Genomic DNA, 2489 nt, shown 5'->3' on the forward strand with positions numbered 1-2489 from the left:
TATGAATAGAAATAACTATTTTATCCAATAAATTGTAGAAACAAGCCATAAGCATCTCACATAAAATGTTTATTTACAAATAAAATAAGCCAGATTTTTTTCACTCATACTCAGATTGTGCAATGCTTTATTCTGCCAAATGTCCTGCTATGTACAAAGAATTAATTTCCACTTATTTTAATAGGTCTGCATGTTACCCAACTTAAGTTAGCAAAATCTAGTTCAGTGGTAACATACATATTGATAATATACTTCTTGACGACTCTTATACCCTAAGTCTTATCTAGTCAAAAAGTCAGCATACATAATGCTGTGCTTTATTTCATTTGAAAAAGTCACAGCATGTAACGTTTCTGATTATTTCATTATTTATACTCTGTCCTGGTTGTGACGTGCTACTTTCAAGAAAATGCCTTTCCAGTGGCAAACAGATGAGCACTACAGCAAAAATGAAACTAGGGTTTCAGTCACCCTGGGATGTGAACAAGGGACTGTAAACTGTATAACTCAAAAGGTGCTGCATACTTTCCTTCAGAGGGCTGGAAAGTGGTTCTCTAATATGTCCTGCTGCCATATAGGATAGCAGAAGCATGAGGCATGGATTATGTTTAATAAATTAGCTAATATCCAACACTGGCTATTGTTGGATATTGGTTATTTTCAACTGTTTGGAGACACATCTTCCTAACAGTGTAGATGAGGGAGCAGGCTTTTGTGAGGTATTATGATAATGGAAGTTCTTCAGAAAATTCATTACGTGTGTTTATGAAAATAACTGCAAGAGAAAGAAAACTGGCTAAGTAACACAGTTTAGAAAGCCCATTTCTTCTTCTGAGGTGTGCAAGAATGGCATACAGACCTTTTGTCTCCACTAGGGGATCTGTTGAATCAAGTCAGCTAATGAAAAATAGGTGGGCACATATCTAATCTCTGAACCCAGGACAAAGTATGTGTACTTCATTTTTTACCCTCTTTTAGTAAGTGAACAGCTGGAGTGGGAACAGAGGTACGCCACCACCATCTTTCAAAAGAAGGGCTGTGTTCCTAGTATTTGCAGTTGGCAGAAATTACTGGACACTTTCATGAAAGTTTCTTTTCATTCCATTTCCATCCCAACCTCTAAAACAAGTTAGGTCTCTACCTAGATGAGCTTCTAAAACTTTTTGATGATTATACTATCCTGAAACTTTAGGGATGTGTGTATCACTAGAACAGACCCCCTCATTTTGAACAAGAAATCAAGGAATCAAAAAAAAATTAATTACTTCGTAAAAAAAAATCAAATATCCCATCATTGTTTTTATTGATTAGACATGAAACTTACAAAGCATAACAACCAAGCTCACTTACATTCCTCATAACACACAAGTCAAGAAATGAAAGAGAGAGAAATTGGTGAGAGGGAACAAAACCTTAGAAAGGGATGACTTCAGTGCACAAACTAGTGACAAGTGACAGCTGGGAGAATGGCATCTATGGAGGTTGGAAAGAAACAGTCAGTAAAATAGTATAAAAGTTTATATCCTTCTCACCTGCAGAATAATAAAAATGCAGTGCAAACAAATTCAATACAGTTTAGTGTCTATATTTCATTTGGTCTTGGAGATACGGATGTACTGCTGTGCAGGAGTTCCCTTGTAGGTCTTATAAGTGAAATGCATTTGAAATAGTGATTATAAGAACACAAAAGTAAAGGGGCATAAGTTAACCTTGTCTAAAGTACATGAATCATCCAGATCAATCACATTGGCTTGGGAATCTCATGAAAACAAATCTCTCTTGTGATATTTAAGCTCTTCCTGCTTTCAGTTGGACAGTAATAACGATAACAAGGCATTTCACACTTCATAGAATCAGGAAATACAAAGTAATTCAAAAGTGGACATGATCCCATGCTATCTGCACTACAAAAACCTCAAAATATATTAATGCCCAATTTGCTTCAGGTTTGAACTGTTCTCAATAGGTGAGAGCTAAACAGCTTGGTAACAGCCTTTTAAGCTAACTTGCAACTATACCAAATCAAAACACAATTTTTTGTACATTTCTCTTTTTTTTTTTCTTTCCAATATTCTCTTATAATATCCAGAGATGCCACCTTCTTTTAATGAGGAGGAGAAAAAAAACCCACATACCCCCCGCCCCCAATATAGTACCAACAAAAGCACAGGAAATAACTTCCTCTCCATGAAAATCTTTAGTAAAAGGTGAAAGATTTATGCAATCTGAAGAGAAACCAGAGTATACTGAATTCTTCCCAATGGATCAGTATACCTTTACCTCTGAAAGGGGATGCAAGTGAGTTCAGGGAGGGTAAATCAATTTATTTTTCTTTATTTAGCTTATTTTTATCTGCCTTTTAGCAGTTCCCAGCAATGTGCTGAACACTCTTCACACACACAGGAAATATATTTCTGGTACTGCAGGTCCCAAACATTCAAAAATCATGAGGCAGATCCCTGATAAACGATAAGATATTTTCAGATGTT

At 35.8% G+C, this 2489-nt stretch overlaps 1 pseudogene; it reads right to left on the reverse strand.

Moving 5' to 3' along the window:
• Window positions 1-2139: 2139 nt before the first annotated feature.
• On the reverse strand, window positions 2140-2245 carry LOC112547951 (annotated as a pseudogene).
• Between the last annotated feature and the right edge of the window lie 244 nt (window positions 2246-2489).

This window comes from Alligator sinensis, unplaced genomic scaffold, assembly GCF_000455745.1.
Source record: "Alligator sinensis unplaced genomic scaffold, ASM45574v1 scaffold416_1, whole genome shotgun sequence".
In the NCBI taxonomy this organism is placed as follows: Eukaryota; Metazoa; Chordata; order Crocodylia; family Alligatoridae; genus Alligator; species Alligator sinensis.